Genomic DNA, 14666 nt, shown 5'->3' with positions numbered 1-14666 from the left:
TTGAGCCAAGGCTAGGTAGGAGGCTGGAGTCTTCAGGCTGGAGGATAGAGGCCAGAGACTTGAGCCAAGGCTAGGTAGGAGGCTGGAGTCTTCAGGCTTGAGGCTTGCCAGGAGGCTGGTTACTTTAGGCTTGACGCTACGAAGGAGGCTGGAGTCTTCAGGCTTGAGGCTAGGAAGGAAGCTGGAGTCTTCAGGCTTGAGGCTAGGCAGGAGGCTGGAGTCTTCAGGCTTGAGGCTAGGCAGGAGGCTGGAGTCTTCAGGCTGAGGCTATGCAGGATGCTGGATTCTTCAGGCTTGATGCTAGAGGCCAGAGTCTTGAAGGAAGGCTAGGCAGGAGGCTGGATTCTTCAGGCTTGAGGCTAGGCAGGAGGCTGGATTCTTCAGGCTTGAGGCTAGGCAGGAGGCTGGAGGCTTTAGGCTCGAGACTAGAGGCCAGAGACTTCAGGCGACACTAGACAGGAGGCTGAAGTCTTCAGGCTTGAGAGTAAAGGCCAGAGACATGAGGTGAGTCTAGGCAGGAGGCTGGAGTCTTCATGCTTTAGGCTAAACAGGAGGCTGGAATCTTCAGGCGTGAGGCTAGGCAGGAGACTGCAGTCTTCAAGCTTGAGGCTAGGCAAGAGGCTGGAGTCTTCCGGCTTGAGGCTAGGCAGGAGGCTGGAGTCTTCAAGCTTGAGGTTGGGCAGGAGACTGGAGTCAATGGGCCTGAGGCTAGGCAGGGGGCTGGAGTCTTTAGGCTTGAGGCTAGTGACCAGGGACTTGATGCGAGGCTGGGCAGGGGGCTGGAGTCTTCAGGCTTGAGGCTAGGCAGGAGGCTGACGTCTTCAGGCTTGAGGCTAGAAGCCAGAGACTTGAGCCAAGGCTAGGTTGGAGGCTGGAGTCTTCAGGCTTGAGGCTGGAGGTCAGGGTCTTGAGGCGAGGCTTGGCAGGAGGCTGAAGTCTTCAGGCTTGAGGCTAGAGCCAAAGACTTGAGGCGAAGTTAGGCAGGAGGCTGGAGTCTTCAGGCTTGTGGCTAGGCAGGAGGCTGGAGTCTTCAGGATTGAGGCTAGGCAGGAGGCTGCAGTCTTCAGGCTTGAGGCTAGGCAGGAGGCGGGAGTCTTCAGAATTGAGGCTAGAGGCCAGAGACTTGAGGCGAGGCTCGGCAGGAGGATGGAGTCTTCAGGATTGAGGCTAGGCAGGAGGCTGGAGTCTTCAGGCTTGAGGGTAGGCAGGAGGCTGGAGTCTTCAGGCTTGAGGCTAAGCAGGATGATGGAGTCTTTAGGCTTGAGACTAGAGACCAGAGACTTGAGGCAAGGCTAGACTGGAGGCTGGAGTCTTTAGGGTTGAGACTAGAGGCCAGAGACTTGAAGCAAGGCTGGGCAGGGGGATGGAGTCTTCAAGCTTGAGGCTAGGCAGGCGGCTGGATCTTCAGGCTTGAAGCTAGAGGCCAGAGACTTGAAGCAAGGCTAGACAGGAGGCTGGAGTCTTCAAGCTTGAGGCTAGGCAGGAGGGTGGAGTCCTTAAGCTTGAGGCTAGAGGCCAGAGACTGGAGGCGAGATTAGGCAGGAGGCTGGAGTCTTCAGGGTTGAGAATGGAGGTCAGAAACTTGAGGTGAGTCTAGGCAAGATTCTGGAGTCTTCAGGCTTGAGGCTAGGCTAGGAAGGAGGCTGGAGTCTTCAGGCTTGATGCTAGACAAGAGGCTGGAGTCTTCAGGCTTGAGGCTAGGAAGGAAGCTGGATTCTTCAGGCTTGAGGCTAGAGGCCAGAGACTTGAAGCAAGGCTAGGCAGGAGCCTGGATTCTTCAGGTTTGAGGCTAGGTAGGAGGCTGGAGGCTTTAGGCTCGAGACTAGAGGCCAGAGAATTGAGGTGAGGCGAGGTAGGAGGCTGGTGTCTTCAGGCTTAAGGCTAGACAGGTGACTGGAGTCTTTAGGTCTGTGGCTAGACAGGAGGCTGGAGTCTTTAGGGTTGAGACTAGAGGCCAGAGACTTGAGGCGAGGCTAGTTAGGAGGCTGGAGTCTTCAGGCTTGAGGCTAGGCTAGGAAGGAGGCTGGAGCCTTCAGGCTTGATGCTAGGCTAGAGGCTGGAGTCTTCAGGCTTGAGGCTAGGCAGGAGGCTGGATTCTTCAGGCTGAGGCTAGGCAGGAGGCTGGAGTCTTCAGGCTTGTGGCTAGTGGCTAGAGACTTGAGGCGAGGCTAGGCAGGAGACTGGAATCTTCAGGCTTTAGGCTAGACAGGAGGCTGGAGTCTTCAGGCTTGAGGCTAGGCAGGATGCTGGTGTCTTCATGCTTGAGGCTAGGCAGGAGGCTGGAGTCTTCAGGCTTGTGGCTAGTGGCTAGAGACTTGAGGCGAAGCTAGGCAGGAGACTGGAATCTTCAGGCTTTAGGCTAGACAGGAGGCTGGAGTCTTCAGGCTTGCGGCTAGACAGGAGGCTGGAGTCTTTAGAATTGAGAGTAGAGGCCAGAGACTTGAGGCCAGACTAGGCAGGAGGCTGCATTCTTCAGGCTTGAGGATAGGCAAGAGTCTGGATCCTTCAAGCTTGAGGCTAGAGGCCAGAGACTTGAGGCGAGGCTGGTCAGGAGGCTGGATTCTTCAGGCTTGAGGCTAGGCAGGAGGCTGGAGCCTTCAACCTTGAGGCTAGAGGCCAGAGACTTGAGGCGAGGCTAGGCAGGAGGCTGGAGTCTTCAGGCTTGAGGCTAGGCAGGAGGCTGTTGTTTTCCAACTTGAGGCTAGATAGGAGGCTGGAGTCTTCAGGTTTGTGGCTAGGCAGGAGGTTGGAGTCTTCAGGTTGGAGTCTAGACAGGAGGCTAGAGTCTTCAGGCTTGAGGCTAGGCAGGAGGCTGGAGTCCTCAGGATTGAGGCTAGAGGCCAGAGACTTGAGCCGAGGCTAGGCAGGAGGCTGGTGTCTTCAGGCTTGGGGCTAGGCAGGAGGCTGAAGTCTACAGGCTTGAGACTAGAGGACAGAGACTTGAGCCAAGGGTAGGTAGGAGGCTGGAGTCTTCCGGCTTGAGGCTTGCCAGGAGGCTGGATACTTCAAGCTTGAGGCTAGAGGCCAGAGACTTGAGGCGAGGCTGGTCAGGAGGCTGGATTCTTCAGGCTTGAGGCTAGGCAGGAGGCTGGAGTCTTCAGGCTTGTGGCTAGTGGCTAGAGACTTGAGGCGAGGCTAGGCAGGAGACTGGAATCTTCAGGCTTTAGGCTAGACAGGAGGCTGGAGTCTTCAGGCTTGCGGCTAGACAGAAGGCTGGAGTCTTCAGAATTGAGAGTAGAGGCCAGGGACTTGAGGCCAGACTAGGCAGGAGGCTGGATTCTTCAGTCTTGAGGCTAGGCAGGAGGCTGGAGCCTTCAACCTTGAGGCTAGAGGCCAGAGACTTGAGGCGAGGCTAGGCAGGAGGTTGGAGTCTTCAGGCTTGAGGCTAGGCAGGAGGCTGTTGTTTTCCAACTTGAGGCTAGATAGGAGGCTGGAGTCTTCAGGCTTGCGGCTGGACAGGAGGCTGGAGTCTTCAGGTTGGAGTCTAGACAGGAAGCTGGAGTCTTCAGGCTTGAGGCTAGGCAGGAGGCTGGAGTCCTCAGGATTGAGGCTAGAGGCCAGAGACTTGAGCCGAGGCTAGGCAGGAAACTGGAGACTTCAGGTTTGTGGCTAGGCAGGAGGTTGGAGTCTTCAGGTTGGAGTCTAGGCAGGAGGCTGGAGTCCTCAGGATTGAGGCTAGAGGCCAGAGACTTGAGGCGAGGCTAGGCAGGAGGCTGGTGTCTTCAGGCTTGAGGCTAGGCAGGAGGCTGAAGTCTTCAGGCTTGAGGCTAGAGGACAGAGACTTGAGCCAAGGGTAGGTAGAGGCTGGAGTCTTCAGGCTTGAGGCTTGCCAGGAGGCTGGATACTTCAGGCTTGATGCTACGAAGGAGGCTGGAGTCTTCAGGCTTGAGGCTAGGCAGGAGGCTGGTGCTTTCCGACTTGAGGCTAGATAGGAGGCTGGAGTCTTCAGGCTTGCCGCTAGACAGGAGGCTGGAGTCTTTAGGCTTGAGACTCGAGACCAGAGACTTGAGGCGAGACTAGGCAGGAGGCTGGAGACTTCAGGTTTGTGGCTAGGCAGGAGGTTGGAGTCTTCAGGTTGGAGTCTAGACAGGAGGCTGGAGTCTTCAGTCTTGAGGCTAGGCAGGAGGCTGGAGTCCTCATGATTGAGGCTAGAGGCCAGAGACTTGAGTCGAGGCTAGGCAGGAGGCTGGTGTCTTCAGGCTTGAGGCTAGGCAGGAGGCTGACGTCTTCAGGCTTGAGGCTAGAAGCCAGAGACTTGAGCCAAGGCTAGGTTGGAGGCTGGAGTCTTCAGGCTTGAGGCTTGCCAGGAGGCTGGATACTTCAGGCTTGACGCTACGAAGGAGGCTGGAGTCTTCAGGCTTGAGGCTAGGCAGGAGGCTGGAGTCTTCAAGCTTGAGGCTGGAGGCCAGAGACTTGAGGCGAGGCTAGGCAGGAGGCTGGTATCTTCAGGCTTGAGGCTAGAGGCCAGAGACTTGAGCCAAGGCTAGGTAGGAGGCTGGAGTCTTCAGACTTGAGGCTTGCCAGGAGGCTGGTTACTTTAGGCTTGATGCTACGAAGGAGGCTGGAGTCTTCAGGCTGGAGGATAGAGGCCAGAGACTTGAGCCAAGGCTAGGTAGGAGGCTGGAGTCTTCAGGCTGGAGGATAGAGGCCAGAGACTTGAGCCAAGGCTAGGTAGGAGGCTGGAGTCTTCAGGCTTGAGGCTTGCCAGGAGGCTGGTTACTTAGGCTTGACGCTACGAAGGAGGCTGGAGTCTTCAAGCTTGAGGCTAGGAAGGAAGCTGGAGTCTTCAGGCTTGAGGCTAGGCAGGAGGCTGGAGTCTTCAGGCTTGAGGCTAGGCAGGAGGCTGGAGTCTTCAGGCTGAGGCTATGCAGGATGCTGGATTCTTCAAGCTTGATGCTAGAGGCCAGAGTCTTGAAGGAAGGCTAGGCTGGAGGCTGGATTCTTCAGGCTTGAGGCTAGGCAGGAGGCTGGAGGCTTTAGGCTCGAGACTAGAGGCCAGAGACTTCAGGCGACACTAGACAGGAGGCTGAAGTCTTCAGGCTTGAGAGTAAAGGCCAGAGACATGAGGTGAGTCTAGGCAGGAGGCTGGAGTTCTTCATGCTTTAGGCTAAACAGGAGGCTGGAATCTTCAGGCGTGAGGCTAGGCAGGAGACTGCAGTCTTCAAGCTTAAGGCTAGGCAAGAGGCTGGAGTCTTCCGGCTTGAGGCTAGGCAGGAGGCTGGAGTCTTCAAGCTTGAGGTTGGGCAGGAGACTGGAGTCAATGGGCCTGAGGCTAGGCAGGGGGCTGGAGTCTTTAGGCTTGAGGCTAGTGACCAGGGACTAGATGCGAGGCTGGGCAGGGGGCTGGAGTCTTCAGGCTTGAGGATAGGCAGGAGGCTGACGTCTTCAGGCTTGAGGCTAGAAGCCAGAGACTTGAGCCAAGGCTAGGTTGGAGGCTGGAGTCTTCAGGCTTGAGGCTGGAGGTCAGGGTCTTGAGGCGAGGCTTGGCAGGAGGCTGAAGTCTTCAGGCTTGAGGCTAGAGCCAAAGACTTGAGGCGAAGTTAGGCAGGAGGCTGGAGTCTTCAGGCTTGTGGCTAGGTAGGAGGCTGGAGTCTTCAGGATTGAGGCTAGGCAGGAGGCTGCAGTCTTCAGGCTTGAGGCTAGGCAGGAGGCGGGAGTCTTCAGAATTGAGGCTAGAGGCCAGAGACTTGAGGCGAGGCTAGGCAGGAGGATGGAGTCTTCAGGCTTGAGGCTAGGCAGGAGGCTGGAGTCTTCAGGCTTGAGGGTAGGCAGGAGGCTGGAGTCTTCAGGCTTGAGGCTAAGCAGGATGATGGAGTCTTTAGGCTTGAGACTAGAGACCAGAGACTTGAGGCAAGGCTAGACTGGAGGCTGGAGTCTTTAGGGTTGAGACTAGAGGCCAGAGACTTGAAGCAAGGCTGGGCAGGGGGATGGAGTCTTCAAGCTTGAGGCTAGGCAGGCGGCTGGATCTTCAGGCTTGAAGCTAGAGGCCAGAGACTTGAAGCAAGGCTAGACAGGAGGCTGGAGTCTTCAAGCTTGAGGCTAGGCAGGAGGGTGGAGTCCTTAAGCTTGAGGCTAGAGGCCAGAGACTGGAGGCGAGATTAGGCAGGAGGCTGGAGTCTTCAGGGTTGAGAATGGAGGCCAGAAACTTGAGGTGAGTCTAGGCAAGATTCTGGAGTCTTCAGGCTTGAGGCTAGGAAGGAAGCTGGAGTCTTCAGGCTTGAGGCTAGAGCCAGAGACTTGAAGCAAGGCTAGGCAGGAGGCTGGATTCTTCAGGTTTGAGGCTAGGTAGGAGGCTGGAGGCTTTAGGCTCGAGACTAGAGGCCAGAGAATTGAGGTGAGGCTAGGTAGGAGGCTGGTGTCTTCAGGCTTAAGGCTAGACAGGGGACTGAGTCTTTAGGTCTGTGGCTAGACAGGAGGCTGGAGTCTTTAGGGTTGAGACTAGAGGCCAGAGACTTGAGGCGAGGCTAGTTAGGAGGCTGGAGTCTTCAGGCTTGAGGCTAGGCTAGGAAGGAGGCTGGAGTCTTCAAGCTTGATGCTAGGCTAGAGGCTGGAGTCTTCAGGCTTGAGGCTAGGAAGGAAGCTGGATTCTTCAGGCTTGAGGCTAGAGGCCAGAGACTTGAAGCAAGGCTAGGCAGGAGGCTGGATTCTTCAGGTTTGAGGCTAGGTAGGAGGCAGGAGGCTTTAGGCTCGAGACTAGAGGCCAGAGAATTGAGGTGAGGCTAGGTAGGAGGCTGGTGTCTTCAGGCTTAAGGCTAGACAGGTGACTGGAGTCTTTAGGTCTGTGGCTAGACAGGAGGCTGGAGTCTTTAGGGTTGAGACTAGAGGCCAGAGACTTGAGGCGAGGCTAGTTAGGAGGCTGGAGTCTTCAGGCTTGAGGCTAGGCTAGGAAGGAGGCTGGAGTCTTCAGGCTTGATGCTAGGCTAGAGGCTGGAGTCTTCAGGCTTGAGGCTAGGCAGGATGCTGGTGTCTTCATGCTTGAGGCTAGGCAGGAGGCTGGAGTCTTCAGGCTTGTGGCTAGTGGCTAGAGACTTGAGGCGAAGCTAGGCAGGAGACTGGAATCTTCAGGCTTTAGGCTAGACAGGAGGCTGGAGTCTTCAGGCTTGCGGCTAGACAGGAGGCTGGAGTCTTTAGAATTGAGAGTAGAGGCCAGAGACTTGAGGCCAGACTAGGCAGGAGGCTGCATTCTTCAGGCTTGAGGATAGGCAAGAGTCTGGATCCTTCAAGCTTGAGGCTAGAGGCCAGAGACTTGAGGCGAGGCTGGTCAGGAGGCTGGATTCTTCAGGCTTGAGGCTAGGCAGGAGGCTGGAGCCTTCAACCTTGAGGCTAGAGGCCAGAGACTTGAGGCGAGGCTAGGCAGGAGGCTGGAGTCTTCAGGCTTGAGGCTAGGCAGGAGGCTGTTGTTTTCCAACTTGAGGCTAGATAGGAGGCTGGAGTCTTCAGGTTTGTGGCTAGGCAGGAGGTTGGAGTCTTCAGGTTGGAGTCTAGACAGGAGGCTAGAGTCTTCAGGCTTGAGGCTAGGCAGGAGGCTGGAGTCCTCAGGATTGAGGCTAGAGGCCAGAGACTTGAGCCGAGGCTAGGCAGGAGGCTGGTGTCTTCAGGCTTGGGGCTAGGCAGGAGGCTGAAGTCTACAGGCTTGAGACTAGAGGACAGAGACTTGAGCCAAGGGTAGGTAGGAGGCTGGAGTCTTCCGGCTTGAGGCTTGCCAGGAGGCTGGATACTTCAAGCTTGAGGCTAGAGGCCAGAGACTTGAGGCGAGGCTGGTCAGGAGGCTGGATTCTTCAGGCTTGAGGCTAGGCAGGAGGCTGGAGTCTTCAGGCTTGTGGCTAGTGGCTAGAGACTTGAGGCGAGGCTAGGCAGGAGACTGGAATCTTCAGGCTTTAGGCTAGACAGGAGGCTGGAGTCTTCAGGCTTGCGGCTAGACAGGAGGCTGGAGTCTTTAGAATTGAGAGTAGAGGCCAGAGACTTGAGGCCAGACTAGGCAGGAGGCTGCATTCTTCAGGCTTGAGGATAGGCAAGAGTCTGGATCCTTCAAGCTTGAGGCTAGAGGCCAGAGACTTGAGGTGAGGCTGGTCAGGAGGCTGGATTCTTCAGGCTTGAGGCTAGGCAGGAGGCTGGAGCCTTCACCTTGAGGCTAGAGGCCAGAGACTTGAGGCGAGGCTAGGCAGGAGGCTGGAGTCTTCAGGCTTGAGGCTAGGCAGGAGGCTGTTGTTTTCCAACTTGAGGCTAGATAGGAGGCTGGAGTCTTCAGGTTTGTGGCTAGGCAGGAGGTTGGAGTCTTCAGGTTGGAGTCTAGACAGGAGGCTAGAGTCTTCAGGCTTGAGGCTAGGCAGGAGGCTGGAGTCCTCAGGATTGAGGCTAGAGGCCAGAGACTTGAGCCGAGGCTAGGCAGGAGGCTGGTGTCTTCAGGCTTGGGGCTAGGCAGGAGGCTGAAGTCTAGAGGCTTGAGGCTAGAGGACAGAGACTTGAGCCAAGGGTAGGTAGGAGGCTGGAGTCTTCAGGCTTGAGGCTTGCCAGGAGGCTGGATACTTCAAGCTTGAGGCTAGAGGCCAGAGACTTGAGGCGAGGCTGGTCAGGAGGCTGGATTCTTCAGGCTTGAGGCTAGGCAGGAGGCTGGAGTCTTCAGGCTTGTGGCTAGTGGCTAGAGACTTGAGGCGAGGCTAGGCAGGAGACTGGAATCTTCAGGCTTTAGGCTAGACAGGAGGCTGGAGTCTTCAGGCTTGCGGCTAGACAGAAGGCTGGAGTCTTTAGAATTGAGAGTAGAGGCCAGGGACTTGAGGCCAGACTAGGCAGGAGGCTGGATTCTTCAGGCTTGAGGCTAGGCAGGAGGCTGGAGCCTTCAACCTTGAGGCTAGAGGCCAGAGACTTGAGGCGAGGCTAGGCAGGAGGTTGGAGTCTTCAGGCTTGAGGCTAGGCAGGAGGCTGTTGTTTTCCAAACTTGAGGCTAGATAGGAGGCTGGAGTCTTCAGGCTTGCGGCTGGACAGGAGGCTGGAGTCTTCAGGTTGGAGTCTAGACAGGAAGCTGGAGTCTTCAGGCTTGAGGCTAGGCAGGAGGCTGGAGTCCTCAGGATTGAGGCTAGAGGCCAGAGACTTGAGCCGAGGCTAGGCAGGAAACTGGAGACTTCAGGTTTGTGGCTAGGCAGGAGGTTGGAGTCTTCAGGTTGGAGTCTAGGCAGGAGGCTGGAGTCCTCAGGATTGAGGCTAGAGGCCAGAGACTTGAGGCGAGGCTAGGCAGGAGGCTGGTGTCTTCAGGCTTGAGGCTAGGCAGGAGGCTGAAGTCTTCAGGCTTGAGGCTAGAGGACAGAGACTTGAGCCAAGGGTAGGGGGTAGGAGGCTGGAGTCTTCAGGCTTGAGGCTTGCCAGGAGGCTGGATACTTCAGGCTTGATGCTACGAAGGAGGCTGGAGTCTTCAGGCTTGAGGCTAGGCAGGAGGCTGGTGCTTTCCGACTTGAGGCTAGATAGGAGGCTGGAGTCTTCAGGCTTGCCGCTAGACAGGAGGCTGGAGTCTTTAGGCTTGAGACTCGAGACCAGAGACTTGAGGCGAGACTAGGCAGGAGGCTGGAGACTTCAGGTTTGTGGCTAGGCAGGAGGTTGGAGTCTTCAGGTTGGAGTCTAGACAGGAGGCTGGAGTCTTCAGTCTTGAGGCTAGGCAGGAGGCTGGAGTCCTCAGGATTGAGGCTAGAGGCCAGAGACTTGAGTCGAGGCTAGGCAGGAGGCTGGTGTCTTCAGGCTTGAGGCTAGGCAGGAGGCTGACGTCTTCAGGCTTGAGGCTAGAAGCCAGAGACTTGAGCCAAGGCTAGGTTGGAGGCTGGAGTCTTCAGGCTTGAGGCTTGCCAGGAGGCTGGATACTTCAGGCTTGACGCTACGAAGGAGGCTGGAGTCTTCAGGCTTGAGGCTAGGCAGGAGGCTGGAGTCTTCAAGCTTGAGGCTGGAGGCCAGAGACTTGAGGCGAGGCTAGGCAGGAGGCTGGTATCTTCAGGCTTGAGGCTAGAGGCCAGAGACTTGAGCCAAGGCTAGGTAGGAGGCTGGAGTCTTCAGACTTGAGGCTTGCCAGGAGGCTGGTTACTTTAGGCTTGACGCTACGAAGGAGGCTGGAGTCTTCAGGCTGGAGGATAGAGGCCAGAGACTTGAGCCAAGGCTAGGTAGGAGGCTGGAGTCTTCAGGCTGGTGGATAGAGGCCAGAGACTTGAGCCAAGGCTAGGTAGGAGGCTGGAGTCTTCAGGCTTGAGGCTTGCCAGGAGGCTGGTTACTTTAGGCTTGACGCTACGAAGGAGGCTGGAGTCTTCAAGCTTGAGGCTAGGAAGGAAGCTGGAGTCTTCAGGCTTGAGGCTAGGCAGGAGGCTGGAGTCTTCAGGCTTGAGGCTAGGCAGGAGGCTGGAGTCTTCAGGCTGAGGCTATGCAGGATGCTGGATTCTTCAGGCTTGATGCTAGAGGCCAGAGTCTTGAAGGAAGGCTAGGCTGGAGGCTGGATTCTTCAGGCTTGAGGCTAGGCAGGAGGCTGGAGGCTTTAGGCTCGAGACTAGAGGCCAGAGACTTCAGGCGACACTAGACAGGAGGCTGAAGTCTTCAGGCTTGAGAGTAAAGGCCAGAGACATGAGGTGAGTCTAGGCAGGAGGCTGGAGTCTTCATGCTTTAGGCTAAACAGGAGGCTGGAATCTTCAGGCGTGAGGCTAGGCAGGAGACTGCAGTCTTCAAGCTTAAGGCTAGGCAAGAGGCTGGAGTCTTCCGGCTTGAGGCTAGGCAGGAGGCTGGAGTCTTCAAGCTTGAGGTTGGGCAGGAGACTGGAGTCAATGGGCCTGAGGCTAGGCAGGGGGCTGGAGTCTTTAGGCTTGAGGCTAGTGACCAGGGACTAGATGCGAGGCTGGGCAGGGGGCTGGAGTCTTCAGGCTTGAGGATAGGCAGGAGGCTGACGTCTTCAGGCTTGAGGCTAGAAGCCAGAGACTTGAGCCAAGGCTAGGTTGGAGGCTGGAGTCTTCAGGCTTGAGGCTGGAGGTCAGGGTCTTGAGGCGAGGCTTGGCAGGAGGCTGAAGTCTTCAGGCTTGAGGCTAGAGCCAAAGACTTGAGGCGAAGTTAGGCAGGAGGCTGGAGTCTTCAGGCTTGTGGCTAGGTAGGAGGCTGGAGTCTTCAGGATTGAGGCTAGGCAGGAGGCTGCAGTCTTCAGGCTTGAGGCTAGGCAGGAGGCGGGAGTCTTCAGAATTGAGGCTAGAGGCCAGAGACTTGAGGCGAGGCTAGGCAGGAGGATGGAGTCTTCAGGCTTGAGGCTAGGCAGGAGGCTGGAGTCTTCAGGCTTGAGGGTAGGCAGGAGGCTGGAGTCTTCAGGCTTGAGGCTAAGCAGGATGATGGAGTCTTTAGGCTTGAGACTAGAGACCAGAGACTTGAGGCAAGGCTAGACTGGAGGCTGGAGTCTTTAGGGTTGAGACTAGAGGCCAGAGACTTGAAGCAAGGCTGGGCAGGGGATGGAGTCTTCAAGCTTGAGGCTAGGCAGGCGGCTGGATCTTCAGGCTTGAAGCTAGAGGCCAGAGACTTGAAGCAAGGCTAGACAGGAGGCTGGAGTCTTCAAGCTTGAGGCTAGGCAGGAGGGTGGAGTCCTTAAGCTTGAGGCTAGAGGCCAGAGACTGGAGGCGAGATTAGGCAGGAGGCTGGAGTCTTCAGGGTTGAGAATGGAGGCCAGAAACTTGAGGTGAGTCTAGGCAAGATTCTGGAGTCTTCAGGCTTGAGGCTAGGAAGGAAGCTGGAGTCTTCAGGCTTGAGGCTAGAGGCCAGAGACTTGAAGCAAGGCTAGGCAGGAGGCTGGATTCTTCAGGTTTGAGGCTAGGTAGGAGGCTGGAGGCTTTAGGCTCGAGACTAGAGGCCAGAGAATTGAGGTGAGGCTAGGTAGGAGGCTGGTGTCTTCAGGCTTAAGGCTAGACAGGGGACTGGAGTCTTTAGGTCTGTGGCTAGACAGGAGGCTGGAGTCTTTAGGGTTGAGACTAGAGGCCAGAGACTTGAGGCGAGGCTAGTTAGGAGGCTGGAGTCTTCAGGCTTGAGGCTAGGCTAGGAAGGAGGCTGGAGTCTTCAAGCTTGATGCTAGGCTAGAGGCTGGAGTCTTCAGGCTTGAGGCTAGGAAGGAAGCTGGATTCTTCAGGCTTGAGGCTAGAGGCCAGAGACTTGAAGCAAGGCTAGGCAGGAGGCTGGATTCTTCAGGTTTGAGGCTAGGTCGGAGGCAGGAGGCTTTAGGCTCGAGACTAGAGGCCAGAGAATTGAGGTGAGGCTAGGTAGGAGGCTGGTGTCTTCAGGCTTAAGGCTAGACAGGTGACTGGAGTCTTTAGGTCTGTGGCTAGACAGGAGGCTGGAGTCTTTAGGGTTGAGACTAGAGGCCAGAGACTTGAGGCGAGGCTAGTTAGGAGGCTGGAGTCTTCAGGCTTGAGGCTAGGCTAGGAAGGAGGCTGGAGTCTTCAGGCTTGATGCTAGGCTAGAGGCTGGAGTCTTCAGGCTTGAGGCTAGGCAGGATGCTGGTGTCTTCATGCTTGAGGCTAGGCAGGAGGCTGGAGTCTTCAGGCTTGTGGCTAGTGGCTAGAGACTTGAGGCGAAGCTAGGCAGGAGACTGGAATCTTCAGGCTTTAGGCTAGACAGGAGGCTGGAGTCTTCAGGCTTGCGGCTAGACAGGAGGCTGGAGTCTTTAGAATTGAGAGTAGAGGCCAGAGACTTGAGGCCAGACTAGGCAGGAGGCTGCATTCTTCAGGCTTGAGGATAGGCAAGAGTCTGGATCCTTCAAGCTTGAGGCTAGAGGCCAGAGACTTGAGGCGAGGCTGGTCAGGAGGCTGGATTCTTCAGGCTTGAGGCTAGGCAGGAGGCTGGAGCTTCAACCTTGAGGCTAGAGGCCAGAGACTTGAGGCGAGGCTAGGCAGGAGGCTGGAGTCTTCAGGCTTGAGGCTAGGCAGGAGGCTGTTGTTTTCCAACTTGAGGCTAGATAGGAGGCTGGAGTCTTCAGGTTTGTGGCTAGGCAGGAGGTTGGAGTCTTCAGGTTGGAGTCTAGACAGGAGGCTAGAGTCTTCAGGCTTGAGGCTAGGCAGGAGGCTGGAGTCCTCAGGATTGAGGCTAGAGGCAGAGACTTGAGCCGAGGCTAGGCAGGAGGCTGGTGTCTTCAGGCTTGGGGCTAGGCAGGAGGCTGAAGTCTACAGGCTTGAGACTAGAGGACAGAGACTTGAGCCAAGGGTAGGTAGGAGGCTGGAGTCTTCCGGCTTGAGGCTTGCCAGGAGGCTGGATACTTCAAGCTTGAGGCTAGAGGCCAGAGACTTGAGGCGAGGCTGGTCAGGAGGCTGGATTCTTCAGGCTTGAGGCTAGGCAGGAGGCTGGAGTCTTCAGGCTTGTGGCTAGTGGCTAGAGACTTGAGGCGAGGCTAGGCAGGAGACTGGAATCTTCAGGCTTTAGGCTAGACAGGAGGCTGGAGTCTTCAGGCTTGCGGCTAGACAGGAGGCTGGAGTCTTTAGAATTGAGAGTAGAGGCCAGAGACTTGAGGCCAGACTAGGCAGGAGGCTGCATTCTTCAGGCTTGAGGATAGGCAAGAGTCTGGATCCTTCAAGCTTGAGGCTAGAGGCCAGAGACTTGAGGTGAGGCTGGTCAGGAGGCTGGATTCTTCAGGCTTGAGGCTAGGCAGGAGGCTGGAGCCTTCAACCTTGAGGCTAGAGGCCAGAGACTTGAGGCGAGGCTAGGCAGGAGGCTGGAGTCTTCAGGCTTGAGGCTAGGCAGGAGGCTGTTGTTTTCCAACTTGAGGCTAGATAGGAGGCTGGAGTCTTCAGGTTTGTGGCTAGGCAGGAGGTTGGAGTCTTCAGGTTGGAGTCTAGACAGGAGGCTAGAGTCTTCAGGCTTGAGGCTAGGCAGGAGGCTGGAGTCCTCAGGATTGAGGCTAGAGGCCAGAGACTTGAGCCGAGGCTAGGCAGGAGGCTGGTGTCTTCAGGCTTGGGGCTAGGCAGGAGGCTGAAGTCTAGAGGCTTGAGGCTAGAGGACAGAGACTTGAGCCAAGGGTAGGTAGGAGGCTGGAGTCTTCAGGCTTGAGGCTTGCCAGGAGGCTGGATACTTCAAGCTTGAGGCTAGAGGCCAGAGACTTGAGGCGAGGCTGGTCAGGAGGCTGGATTCTTCAGGCTTGAGGCTAGGCAGGAGGCTGGAGTCTTCAGGCTTGTGGCTAGTGGCTAGAGACTTGAGGCGAGGCTAGGCAGGAGACTGGAATCTTCAGGCTTTAGGCTAGACAGGAGGCTGGAGTCTTCAGGCTTGCGGCTAGACAGAAGGCTGGAGTCTTTAGAATTGAGAGTAGAGGCCAAGGACTTGAGGCCAGACTAGGCAGGAGGCTGGATTCTTCAGGCTTGAGGCTAGGCAGGAGGCTGGATCCTTCAAGCTTGAGGCTAGAGGCCAGAGACTTGAGGCGAGGCTGGTCAGGAGGCTGGATTCTTCAGGCTTGAGGCTAGGCAGGAGGCTGGAGCCTTCAACCTTGAGGCTAGAGGCAGAGACTTGAGGCGAGGCTAGGCAGGAGGCTGGAGTCTTCAGGCTTGAGGCTAGGCAGGAGGCTGTTGTTTTCCAACTTGAGGCTAGATAGGAGGCTGGAGTCTTCAGGTTTGTGGCTAGGCAGGAGGTTGGAGTCTTCAGGTTGGAGTCTAGACAGGAGGCTAGAGTCTTCAGGCTTGAGGCTAGGCAGG

This window comes from Mobula birostris, chromosome 3 (genome assembly GCF_030028105.1).
Source record: "Mobula birostris isolate sMobBir1 chromosome 3, sMobBir1.hap1, whole genome shotgun sequence".
In the NCBI taxonomy this organism is placed as follows: Eukaryota; Metazoa; Chordata; class Chondrichthyes; order Myliobatiformes; family Myliobatidae; genus Mobula; species Mobula birostris.
Note: the sequence above shows the minus strand (reverse complement) of the source record.